Source organism: Gorilla gorilla, chromosome 21 (genome assembly GCF_029281585.2).
Source record: "Gorilla gorilla gorilla isolate KB3781 chromosome 21, NHGRI_mGorGor1-v2.1_pri, whole genome shotgun sequence".
In the NCBI taxonomy this organism is placed as follows: Eukaryota; Metazoa; Chordata; class Mammalia; order Primates; family Hominidae; genus Gorilla; species Gorilla gorilla.
Window position 1 is genome coordinate 46,419,009 of NC_073245.2, and position 13,335 is coordinate 46,432,343.

The 13,335-nt window shown below is 42.3% G+C and overlaps 1 protein-coding gene across 1 annotated transcript in view; it reads left to right on the forward strand.

The window, feature by feature from the left end:
- ASIP (agouti signaling protein) overlaps positions 1–13,335 on the forward strand; it is a 75,929-nt gene that overhangs the window by 10,999 nt on the left and 51,595 nt on the right. The gene's annotated exons all lie outside the window — the stretch shown is intronic.

The following is a 13,335-nucleotide window of genomic DNA, read 5'->3' on the forward strand; positions in this document are numbered from 1 at the left end:
TGTTTTACAGAGCGCTGATTTCTCTGTTTTACAGAGTGCTGATTGGTGCTTTTACAATCCTTTAGCTAGACACAGAGTGTTGATTGGTGCATTTACAATACTTTAGCTAGACAAAAAAGTTCTCCAAGTCCCCACCCCATTAGCTAGACATAGAGCGCTGATTGGTGCATTTACTAACCTTTAGCTAGACACAGAGTGCTGATTGGTGCATTTACAATCCTTTAGCTAGACAGAAAAGTTCTCCAAGTCCCCACCCAACCCAGAAGCCCAGCCAGCTTCACCTCTCCCAAGGTCTTATTTCTTCTATTCTAATTGTATTTTGTTTTGTTTTGATTTTTGAGACAGAGTCTTGCTCTGTCACCCAGGCTGGAGTGCAGTGGCACCATCTTGCCTCACTGCAACCTCTGCCTCCCAGGTTCAAGCAATTCTCCTGCCTCAGTTTCCCAGGTGGCTGGGACTACAGGTGCCCGCCTCTATACCAAGATAATTTTTTTTTGTATGTTTAGTAGAGACGGGGTTTCACTATGTTGGCCGGACTGGTCTTGAACTCCTGGCCTCAAGTGATCTGCCTGCCTCAGCCTCCCAAAGTCTGGGATTGCAGGCATGAGCTACCATGCCCGGCCTCGAATTGTATTTTTGTATTCATTAACCAACCCTACTTTATATCTTCCTCCCTACTACCCTTCCCACCTTCTCAAAAACACCATTCCGATATCAATTTTTTTTTAACTCCACGTGAGTAAGAATATGTGACATTTATCTTTCTGTGTTTGCCTTATCTAACTTAACGATGACCTCCAGTTCCATCTATGTTGTTGCAAATGACAGAATTTCATTCTTTTATATGGCAGAATAATATTCCACTGTGTACATATACCACTTTTTTGTTTTTGTTTTTTTTTTTTGAGACAAAGTCTCGCTCTGTCACCTAGGCTGGAGTGCAGTGGTGCAATCTTGGCTCACTGCAATCTCCGCCTCCCGGGTTCAAGCAATTCTTTTGCCTCAGCCTCAAGAGTAGCTGGGACTACAGGCGCAAGGCACCATGCCTGGCTAATTTTTGTATCTTTAGTAAAGACAGGATTTCACTACATTGGCCAGGCTGGTCTCAAACTTCTCCTGACCTCGTGATCCACCTGCCTCGACCTCACAAAGTGCTGGGATTAGCCACCATGCCTGGCCCATATACCACGTTTTTTAAATCCATTCACTTGTTGATGGACAGTTAGGTTGATTTCATATCTTCGTTATTGTGAATCAGGCTGCAATAAACATGGGAGTGCAGATATTTTTTTGATACACTGAATTCCTTTCTTTTGGAAATATACCTATCAGTGAGATTGCTGGATCATATGGTAGTTCTATTTTTAGTTTTTTGAGGAATCTCTATATTGTTTTCCATAGTGACTGTATTAATTTATATTCCCATTAACAGAATACAAGCATCCCCCTTTCTCTGCATCCTTACCAGCATTTGTTATTTTTTTAAATTTCTTTTCCTTCTTCCCAAACATTACTGCTGATATTTTCTGTCTTTTTGATGATAGCCATTTTAACTGGAGATGAGATGAAATCTCACTGTGGTTTTGATTTGTATTTCCCTGATGATTAGTGATATTGACTATTTATTCATATGCCTGTTGGCCCTTTGTATGCCTTCTTTTGAGAAATGCCTGTTCATTTTTAAATTGGATTTTTTTAAACCAGTGAGTTGAGTTCCTTACATATTCTGGTTATTAATCCCTTGTCAGTTGACTAGTGTGTATTAATATTTTCCCATTCTGTAGGTTATCTCTTCACTTTATGGATTGTTTCCTCTGCTGTGCAGGTTTTTGCCTTGATATTATCACGTTTGTCCATTTTTGCTTTGGTTGCTTGTGCTTTGAGGTCTTACTCAAGAAATCTTTGCCCAGACCAACATCCTCAAGCATTTCCACAATGTTTTCTTCTAGTGGTTTCATAGTTTCAGTTCTTACACTTTAGTCTTTAATCCATTTTGATTTGATTTTTGTATATGGTGAGAAATGGGGGTATAGTTTAATTCTTCTTCATATGGATATCCAGTTTTTCCAGCACCATTTATTTATTTATTTATTTATTTATGTGAGATGGAGTCTCACTCTGTCACCCAGGCTGGAGTGCAGTGGCACAATCTGGGCTCACTGCAAGCTCCGCCTTCCAGGTTCATGCCATTCTCCTGCCTCAGCCTCCCAAGTAGCTGGGACTACAGGCGCCCACCACCACGCCTGGCTGATTTTTTGTATTTTTAGTAGAGACCGGGTTTCCCCATGGTCTCGATCTCCTGACCTTGTGATCCACCCACCTCAGCTTTCCAAAGTGCTGAGATTACAGGTGTGAGCCACCACACCCAGCCTCCAGCACCATTTATTAAAGAGTTGACTGTAAATGTATAGATTTGTTTCCGGGTTTTCTATTCTGTTCCATTGGTCTATGTATCTGTTTTTATGCTAGTGCCATGCTGTTTGGGTTACTATAGCTTTGTAGTATAATTTGAAATCAGGTATGTAATGCCTACGGCTTTTTTCTGTTTGATCAGGATAGCTTTGGCTATTCTGGGTCTTTTGCTGTTCCATATAAGTTTTAGGACTTTTAAAAATATTTTTGTGAAGAATGTCATTGGTATTTTTTTGTTTGTTTTGTTTTGTTTTTGAGATACAGTCTCCCTCTGTCATCCAGGCTGGAGTGCAGTGGTGTGATCACAGCTCACTGAAGCCTCTGCCTCCTGGGCCCAATTAATCCTTCTGCCTCAGCCTCCTGAGTAGCTGGGATTACAGGTGTGCACCACTACTCCTGGTTAATTTTTTTATTTTTTGAAGAGACAGGGTCTTACTGTGTGCCTCGGTTGACGCAAACTCCTGGGCTCAAGTGATCCTCCCACCTTGGCCTCTCAAAGTGCTAGGATTATACACACGAGCGATACACAGCACCTGGCCTTCACTGGTGTGTAGATAAGGACTGCATTGAATCTGTAAATCACTTTAAGTAGTATGGACATTTTAACAATATTGATTCTTCCAATCTATGAACATGAGATGGCTTTCCATTTTTTGGTGACCTCTTCAATTTCTTGAATCAATGTTTTATAGTTTTCATTGTAGAGATCTTTCACTTCTTTGGTCGTTTATAGCTAAGTATTTTTTTCTGTAGCTATCGTAAATGAGACTGCTTTGTGTTCTTTCTCAAATTGTTCACTGTTGAAATATAGAAATTCTATAATACTAATTTTTGTATGTTGATTGTGTATCCTGCTACTTAATTTGTTTATCAGTTCCAATAGGGTTTTGGTGGAGTCTTTAGCTTTTCTAAACATAAGATCATAGTGTCTGCAACCAAGGACAGTTTGGACAGTTTCCTTTCCAATTTGGATGCCCTTGGTTTCTTTCTTTTGTATAGTTGCTCTGGCTAGGACTTGTAGTACTGATGATAGCAGTGGTCCATCTGGAGCAGCTGCTGCCATCACTCCAGCTGCACATTGCACAGAGCTGGTGGGAGCCGGCAACAAGTGGGAGCCCTACCCCTTCCAAGTTGGTAGGATGGGAACTCTCCAGGTGCAGCTACAGCTGCCCAAGTCATGGCTGCAGACTCAGGCCTCCCACTCCACGGAGCAGGCAGGAGGCCTACCCTCACGGGTGCAGCTACAGCTGCCCAAGTTGTGGCTACTGACCTGGGCCTTCCTGTGCTCTTGGGTGGTCCAGGAGCAGGCAGGAGCCCCACCCTCCTGGATGCAGCTACAGCCACCCAAGCCACAGCTGCAGAGCCAGGCATCTCTGTACTCTTGGCAGCCTGGGAAGACCCCCCTGTACCCCCAACCAGGCTCAGAGAAGTCTGCTCCCACTGCCTGGCCTCTCCCTGCTCCCAGCACCCACTCCAATCTTGGAGTAAGGTTAGGGCTGGGCCCAGGCACTGTCACAACCCAGCCGTGTGTGCATACACTTGGGGCAGTGTTGACATGACAGTCCCCTGCTGCCTTGGGCCCCTCTGGATTTGGGGCACCAGTAAGAATGGGAGGGAAGCTAAGGAGGGGCCGAGGGCAGCTTGGCATTGGCCTGCAGGTGTCCCTTGGCATGATAACCTGGGTGCCATGGACAGCAGTGGGAGGCAGACAGGCTCCTGAGTGGAAGGGAGGGCCTGAAGGCTGGGAGCCTGGCTGCCAGTCCCACAGACCAGAGTGGGAAATAGTGGTGCCTTTTCCCAGCCCACTCCCCATGGACCAATCAGTGTGCACTTCCTCCCTTTTGAGGCCCATAAGAGCCCCCAATTCAGCCAGAGCTGAGCAGATTTTGGGACAACCAGCTGCAGAGAGGAGCTGCCCACTCCAGGGCCTCCTCTGAGCCATTTTGTCACTCAGTAAAGCTTCTCTTCACCTTGCTCACCCTCCATTTGTCTGCACACCTCATTCTTCCTGGACGCAGGACAAGAACTCGGGACCTACCAAATGATGGGACTAAAAGAGGTGTAACACAAACAGGGCTGAAACGCCCCTTGCTCACCACATTGAGGGTGAAGAGAAGGATAGAAGAGCTGTGGCCCTTTGGGGAGCCCAGACCTGGGAGCTCCCTGAGCCAGGGCTATGACTCCGTCTTTGGGGCCCTGTGACTCCTGGAGTCTCCAAGCTTCAGGGAGCCACCACATTCTCCAGTGGCAGGCGTGGAAGCTGCTTGCAGTGTGCCTGGTCCAGTTGCAGCCTCACAGAGGGTCAGCACCCACGTCGGCACCTGGAGCTGCCTGCCCCATGGCAGCAGCTGACATGCTTGACTGTGTGCAGTGGCCAGACCCCCATGCTTGCTCACTCACACACCTGCTGCCACTCCATGCCTGGCTTGCCCTTGGCAGGCATGGGATCCAGGCCAGTAGTGTGGACCAAGCACAACCTGCCAGGCTGAGTGGGCAGAATAAGACCAGCGGGCCTGAGCAAAACTCAGGCAAATGTGCCACCAGCCACAGAGGTTTCCAGCCAGAAAAGTGACACCCTGAGGATCCTGCAACAGTACTAGGTTGAATAAAAGTGGTGAAAGCAGTCATCCTTGTCTTGTTCCAGATGTTAGATGAAAGGCTTTCAGTTTTTCCCCATTTAGCATGCTGTTAGCTGTGGGGACCTTATTCATTTTATGATGAACCACAGTGACTGATTTTTTTAAATGATAACTTGTATTCCTGGAATAAACCCAATTTGGTCATGGAGTATTAGTCCTTTTATATATTTCTAGTTTGGGTACGCTAATATTTTGGTTAAGATTTTTACATGTATATTATTTTTAAAATTTGACATGTAATTTTTCTCTTGTAGTGTTCTCTCTCTTTTTTAAAGAGACAGGTCTTGCTCTGTCATCCAGACTGGAGTATAGTAGCTTAGTGGCTTGATTATAGCTCATTGCAACCTTGAACTCCTGAACTTAAGCAATCCTGCTGCCTCTGCCTCCCAGGTACCTAGGACTGCAGGAGCATGCCACCATGCCTGGCTCAATTTTTATTTAATGTTTTATAGAGACAGGGTCTCACTGTTGTTGCCCAGGCTGATCTCAAACTCCTGATCTCAAATGATCCTCCCAGTTTGGCCTTCCTCAAATGATCCTCCCACTTCGGCCTCCCAAAGTGCCAGAATTATAGGCATGAGCCACCGTGCCCGGCCTCATTGCCATATATTTTAATTTTATATATACTTTAAATTCTACAAAATGTTGTTGTTATTGTTGTCAGTGCTGTTGTTTTATACAATTGGCATTCGTTAAGATTTACCCACTGTTGTTAACTTAATGTTGTTCTATATTTCTTCTTTCAGTTTTGTGCTTCCATTGAGATTATTTTCTTTCTGCCTGAAAAATACCATTTAGAATGTCTTTTAATATGGGTCTACGGGTGACAAATTTTTCTCAGGTATTATTTGTCTGAAATTGTCTTTATTTCCACCTTCATTTATGAAAAAATGTTTTTGCTGAATGTAGAATCCCAACTTAGTGATTTTCTTTCATTTTGAAGATATCATTCCATTGTTTTCTGACTTATGTTGTTTCCTTTGAGAAATTAGCAGTCAGTCTTACTTTTTGATCTTTTGCAAGTAAACTGACTTTTTTCTTGTGCTACTTCTAAGATTTTTCTCTGGGTCGTTAGCTTTTTATAGATGTACAGTCACATGCCTAGGTGTACATTTATCCTGCTTGGGCTTTGTGGCATTTCTTGAATCTGTAACCAGATAAAGATATCAAGTATATAAAGCTTTGATACATTCTCAGTAATTATCTTCTCAAATATTGCTTGTGTCCCATTTTCTCTCTCTTATCCTTCTAAGATTATAACTGCTTACTATGTCCTATATGACTTTTACATTCTTTTCTGTATTTTTCATCATTTTGTAACTCCATGTTTTAGTCTGTGTATTTTCTTCTGAATTTTCTTTCATTTCACCAATTCTGCTTTAAGCTGAGTCTAATTTATTATTAAACTCACCTAATAGATTATTCTTTAAACTTTTATTTGTAAATAATTTCATAACTTAAAGAAAAGTTACAAGACTAGTAAGAAAAATTGCGACAACTCCCATATACCCAATCTCTGATTGTTAATACTTTGTCTCATTTGCTTTATTATTTTGTGCCTGTGTGTTCACTCTCTTTCTTCAAATGTGCACACACATGCATGCACACACAAATTTTTTTACACATAAAATTTGAGAGTAAATTTCATACATATACATTATGACCCTTTTCTACTAAATATTTCATTGTGAATTTCCAAAGAATAAGAATATTTTCTTAAGTAACCATGGTACAGTTATCACTTCTATAAACTTATTTAGTATATTTCAATATTGATGCAATACATTATCTACTGTCTATTTTACAATTTTAACAATTGACCCAATAATGTCTTATATAGTATTTATTTTCCTTCAGTACAATCTCCTTTAATCTGGAGCAGTTCCTCAGCCATTCTTTGTCTTTTATGACATTGACTTTTTTTTTTTTTAATTATACTTTAAGTTTTAGGGTACATGTGCACATTGTGCAGGTTAGTTACATATGTATACATGTGCCATGCTGGTGCGCTGCACCCACTAACTCGTCATCTAGCATTAGGTATATCTCCCAATGCTATCCCTCCCCCCTCCCCCCACCCCACAACAGTCCCCAGAGTGTGATATTCCCCTTCCTGTGTCCATGTGATCTCATTGTTCAATTCCCACCTATGAGTGAGAATATGCGGTGTTTGGTTTTTTGTTCTTGCGATAGTTTACTGAGAATGATGGTTTCCAATTTCATCCATGTCCCTACAAAGGACATGAACTCATCATTTTTTATGGCTGCATAGTATTCCATGGTGTATATGTGCCACATTTTCTTAATCCAGTCTATCATTGTTGGACATTTGGGTTGGTTCCAAGTCTTTGCTATTGTGAATAATGCCGCAATAAACATACGTGTGCATGTGTCTTTATAGCAGCATGATTTATAGTCCTTTGGGTATATACCCAGTAATGGGATGGCTGGGTCAAATGGTATTTCTAGTTCTAGATCCTTGAGGAATCGCCACACTGACTTCCACAATGGTTGAACTAGTTTACAGTCCCACCAACAGTGTAAAAGTGTTCCTATTTCTCCACATCCTCTCCAGCACCTGTTGTTTCCTGACTTTTTAATGATTGCCATTCTAACTGGTGTGAGATGATATCTCATAGTGGTTTTGATTTGCATTTCTCTGATGGCCAGTGATGATGAGCATTTTTTCATGTGTTTTTTGGCTGCATAAATGTCTTCTTTTGAGAAGTGTCTGTTCATATCCTTCGCCCACTTTTTGATGGGGTTGTTTGTTTTTTTCTTGTAAATTTGTTTGAGTTCATTGTAGATTCTGGATATTAGCCCTTTGTCAGATGAGTAGGTTGTGAAAATTTTCTCCCATGTTGTAGGTTGCCTGTTCACTCTGATGGTAGTTTCTTTTGCTGTGCAGAAGCTCTTTAGTTTAATTAGATCCCATTTGTCAATTTTGTCTTTTGTTGCCATTGCTTTTGGTGTTTTGGACATGAAGTCCTTGCCCACGCCTATGTCCTGAATGGTAATGCCTAGGTTTTCTTCTAGGGTTTTTATGGTTTTAGGTCTAACGTTTAAATCTTTAATCCATCTTGAATTGATTTTTGTATAAGGTGTAAGGAAGGGATCCAGTTTCAGCTTTCTACATATGGCTAGCCAGTTTTCCCAGCACCATTTATTAAATAGGGAATCCTTTCCCCATTGCTTGTTTTTCTCAGGTTTGTCAAGGATCAGATAGTTGTAGGTATGTGGCGTTATTTCTGAGGGCTCTGTTCTGTTCCATTGATCTATATCTCTGTTTTGGTACCAGTACCATGCTGTTTTGGTTACTGTAGCCTTGTAGTATAGTTTGAAGTCAGGTAGTGTGATGCCTCCAGCTTTGTTCTTTTGGCTTAGGATTGACTTGGCAATGCGGGCTCTTTTTTGGTTCCATATGAACTTTAAAGTAGTTTTTTCCAATTCTGTGAAGAAAGTCATTGGTAGCTTGATGGGGATGGCATTGAATCTGTAAATGACCTTGGGCAGTATGGCCATTTTCACGATATTGATTCTTCCTACCCATGAGCATGGAATGTTCTTCCATTTGTTTGTATCCTCTTTTATTTCCTTGAGCAGTGGTTTGTAGTTCTCCTTGAAGAGGTCCTTCACATCCCTTGTAAGTTGGATTCCTAGGTATTTTATTCTCTTTGAAGCAATTGTGAATGGGAGTTCACTCATGATTTGGCTCTCTGTTTGTCTGTTGTTGGTGTATAAGAATGCTTGTGATTTTTGTACATTGATTTTGTATCCTGAGACTTTGCTGAAGTTGCTTATCAGCTTAAGGAGATTTTGGGCTGAGACAATGGGGTTTTCTAGATAAACAATCATGTCGTCTGCAAACAGGGACAATTTGACTTCCTCTTTTCCTAATTGAATACCCTTTATTTCCTTCTCCTGCCTGATTGCCCTGGCCAGAACTTCCAACACTATGTTGAATAGGAGCAGTGAGAGAGGGCATCCCTGTCTTGTGCCAGTTTTCAAAGGGAATGCTTCCAGTTTTTGCCCATTCAGTATGATATTGGCTGTGGGTTTGTCATAGATAGCTCTTATTATTTTGAAATACGTCCCATCAATACCTAATTTATTGAGAGTTTTTAGCATGAAGGGTTGTTGAATTTTGTCAAAGGCTTTTTCTGCATCTATTGAGATAATCATGTGGTTTTTGTCTTTGGCTCTGTTTATATGCTGGATTACATTTATTGATTTGCGTATATTGAACCAGCCTTGCATCCCAGGGATAAAGCCCACTTGATCATGGTGGATAAGCTTTTTGATGTGCTGCTGGATTCGGTTTGCCAGTATTTTATTGAGGATTTTTGCATCAATGTTCATCAAGGATATTGGTCTAAAATTCTCTTTTTTGGTTGTGTCTCTGCCCGGCTTTGGTATCAGAATGATGCTGGCCTCATAAAATGAGTTAGGGAGGATTCCCTCTTTTTCTATTGATTGGAATAGTTTCAGAAGCAATGGTACCAGTTCCTCCTTGTACCTCTGGTAGAATTCGGCTGTGAATCCATCTGGTCCTGGACTCTTTTTGGTTGGTAGACTATTGATTATTGCCACAATTTCAGCTCCTGTTATTGGTCTATTCAGAGATTCAACTTCTTCCTGGTTTAGTCTTGGGAGAGTGTATGTGTCTAGGAATGTATCCATTTCTTCTAGATTTTCTAGTTTATTTGCGTAGAGGTGTTTGTAGTATTCTCTGATGGTAGTTTGTATTTCTGTGGGATCGGTGGTGATATCCCCTTTATCATTTTTTATTGTGTCTATTTGATTCTTCTCTCTTTTTTTCTTTATTAGTCTTGCTAGCGGTCTATCAATTTTGTTGATCCTTTCAAAAAACCAGCTCCTGGATTCATTGATTTTTTGAAGGGTTTTTTGTGTCTCTATTTCCTTCAGTTCTGCTCTGATTTTAGTTATTTCTTGCCTTCTGCTAGCTTTTGAATGTGTTTGCTCTTGCTTTTCTAGTTCTTTTAATTGTGATGTTAGGGTGTCAATTTTGGATCTTTCCTGCTTTCTCTTGTGGGCATTTAGTGCTATAAATTTCCCTCTACACACTGCTTTGAATGCATCCCAGAGATTCTGGTATGTTGTGTCTTTGTTCTCGTTGGTTTCAAAGAACATCTTTATTTCTCCCTTCATTTCGTTATGTACCCAGTAGTCATTCAGGAGCAGGTTGTTCAGTTTCCATGTAGTTGAGCGGCTTTGAGTGAGATTTTTAATCCTGAGTTCTAGTTTGATTGCACTGTGGTCTGAGAGATAGTTTGTTATAATTTCTGTTCTTTTACATTTGCTGAGGAGAGCTTTACTTCCAACTATGTGGTCAATTTTGGAATAGGTGTGGTGTGGTGCTGAAAAAAATGTATATTCTGTTGATTTGGGGTGGAGAGTTCTGTAGATGTCTATTAGGTCCGCTTGGTGCAGAGCTGAGTTCAATTCCTGGGTATCCTTGTTGACTTTCTGTCTCGTTGATCTGTCTAATGTTGACAGTGGGGTGTTAAAGTCTCCCATTATTAATGTGTGGGAGTCTAAGTCTCTTTGTAGGTCACTCAGGACTTGCTTTATGAATCTGGGTGCTCCTGTATTGGGTGCATATATATTTAGGATAGTTAGCTCCTCTTGTTGAATTGATCCCTTTACCATTATGTAATGGCCTTCTTTGTCTCTTTTGATCTTTGTTGGTTTAAAGTCTGTTTTGTCAGAGACTAGGATTGCAACCCCTGCCTTTTTTTGTTTTCCATTTGCTTGGTAGATCTTCCTCCATCCTTTTATTTTGAGCCTATGTGTGTCTCTGCACGTGAGATGGGTTTCCTGAATACAGCACACTGATGGGTCTTGACTCTTTATCCAACTTGCCAGTCTGTGTCTTTTAATTGGAGAATTTAGTCCATTTACATTTAAAGTCAATATTGTTATGTGTGAATTTGATCCTGTCATTATGATGTTAGCTGGTGATTTTGCTCATTAGTTGATGCAGTTTCTTCCTAGTCTTGATGGTCTTTACATTTTGGCATGATTTTGCAGCGGCTGGTACCGGTTTTTCCTTTCCATGTTTAGCGCTTCCTTCAGGAGCTCTTTTAGGGCAGGCCTGGTGGTGACAAAATCTCTCAGCATTTGCTTGTCTGTAAAGTATTTTATTCCTCCTTCACTTATGAAGCTTAGTTTGGCTGGATATGAAATTCTGGGTTGAAAATTCTTTTCTTTAAGAATGTTGAATATTGGCCCCCACTCTCTTCTGGCTTGTAGGGTTTCTGCCGAGAAATCCGCTGTTAGTCTGATGGGCTTCCCTTTGAGGGTAACCCGACCTTTCTCTCTGGCTGCCCTTAACATTTTTTCCTTCATTTCAACTTTGGTGAATCTGACAATTATGTGTCTTGGAGTTGCTCTTCTCGAGGAGTATCTTTGTGGCGTTCTCTGTGTTTCCTGAATCTGAATGTTGGCCTGCCTTGCTAGATTGGGGAAGTTCTCCTGGATAATATCCTGCAGAGTGTTTTCCAACTTGGTTCCATTCTCCGCATCACTTTCAGCTACACCAATCAGACGTAGATTTGGTCTTTTCACATAGTCCCATATTTCTTGGAGGCTTTGCTCATTTCTTTTTATTCTTTTTTCTCTAGACTTCCCTTCTCACTTCATTTCATTCATTTCATCTTCCATTGCTGATACCCTTTCTTCCAGTTGGTCGCATCGGCTCCTGAGGCTTCTGCATTCTTCACGTAGTTCTCGAGCCTTGGTTTTCAGCTCCATCAGCTCCTTTAAGCACTTCTCTGTATTGGTTATTCTAGTTATACATTCGTCTAAAGTTTTTTTCAAAGTTTTCAACTTCTTTGCCTTTGATTTGAATGTCCTCCCATAGCTCAGAGTAATTTGATCATCTGAAGCCTTCTTCTCTCAGCTCGTCAAAATCATTCTCCATCCAGCTTTGTTCCGTTGCTGGTGAGGGACTGCGTTCCTTTGGAGGAGGAGAGGTGCTCTGCGTTTTAGAGTTTCCAGTTTTTCTGTTCTGTTTTTTCCCCATCTTTGTGGTTTTATCTACTTTTGGTCTTTGATGATGGTGATGTACAGATGGGTTTTCAGTGTGGATGTCCTTTCTGTTTGTTAGTTTTCCTTCTAATAGACAGGACCCTCAGCTGCAGGTCTGTTGGAATACCCTGCCGTGTGAGGTGTCAGTGTGCCCCTGCTGGGGGGTGCCTCCCAGTTAGGCTGCTCGGGGGTCAGGGGTCAGGGACCCACTTGAGGAGGCAGTCTGCCCGTTCTCAGATCTCCAGCTGCGTGCTGGGAGAACCACTGCTCTCTTCAAAGCTGTCAGACAGGGACATTTAAGTCTGCAGAGGTTACTGCTGTCTTTTTGTTTGTCTGTGCCCTGCCCTCAGAGGTGGAGCCTACAGAGGCAGGCAAGCCTCCTTGAGCTGTGGTGGGCTCCACCCAGTTCGAGCTTCCCGGCTGCTTTGTTTACCTAAGCAAGCCTGGGCAATGGCGGGCGCCCCTCCCCCAGCCTCGCTGCCGCCTTGCAGTTTGATCTCAGACTGCTGTGCTAGCAATCAGCGAGATTCCGTGGGCGTAGGACCCTCCGAGCCAGGTGTGGGATATAGTCTCGTGGTGCGCCGTTTTTTAAGCCGGTCTGAAAAGCGCAATATTCGGGTGGGAGTGACCCGATTTTCCAGGTGCGTCCGTCACCCCTTTCTTTGACTCGGAAAGGGAACTCCCTGACCGCTTGCGCTTCCCAGGTGAGGCAATGCCTCGCCCTGCTTCGGCTCGCGCACGGTGGGCGCACCCACTGGCCTGCGCCCACTGTCTGGCACTCCCTAGTGAGATGAACCCGGTACCTCAGATGGAAATGCAGAAATCACCCGTCTTCTGCGTCGCTCACGCTGGGAGCTGTAGACCGGAGCTGTTCCTATTCGGCCATCTTGGCTCCTCAGCCCGACATTGACATTTTTGAGGAAAAAAAAATTCTTCTTTTGTATGATAGAATTATTTTAATTTTGAGGTTATCTGATGTTTTCCCACCTGCCCTTGTTAATTTTGATCACTCCATTGAGATATTTCCATACTTTACCCTTATAACTAATAAGCAATCTGTAGGGGAAATACTTTAAGAACGTGCATATATCTTGTATCTATCGATGATTCTTACTTGAATCAATTCTTACTATGACGGTTGCAAAATTAAGATTTTCCAACTCCAGCACTGCTTTTGAGTGACTGTAGGACTTACCAGTCAGCACTTGACATACTACCATAAGCACGAATCCTC